This window comes from Coregonus lavaretus (genome assembly GCF_964263955.1).
Source record: "Coregonus lavaretus genome assembly, contig: HAP1_SCAFFOLD_9226, whole genome shotgun sequence".
Classification (NCBI taxonomy): Eukaryota; Metazoa; Chordata; class Actinopteri; order Salmoniformes; family Salmonidae; genus Coregonus; species Coregonus lavaretus.
Genome location: NW_028163942.1, coordinates 5,001 through 5,308, shown reverse-complemented (window position 1 = coordinate 5,308; position 308 = coordinate 5,001).

Genomic DNA, 308 nt, shown 5'->3' with positions numbered 1-308 from the left:
CCTGGTTGGGTCAGCCTCACTTTTATTTTCACTCCCTATCCTTATTTGGTTATTTTAGTTAGTCTGATATCAAATCCAGTGGGTGTCCATGGTGGAGATCTTTTAAGACCCAACTGGAGTTGCTTGGCCAGTGCTCAGTAGGCCCCCCATGGATGCCTTTCAGAACCCATTTTAAAACCCCACCTGTTTCGTTTTGGGTTGTCAGTGGCTCATTTGTTAGTTCCCTTTTTCTGTTGAGCAACGATTTTTGGTTTCTTATTGGGGAACATAACACCAGACATAGGCAGAGGATGGGGGCACTCATTTCA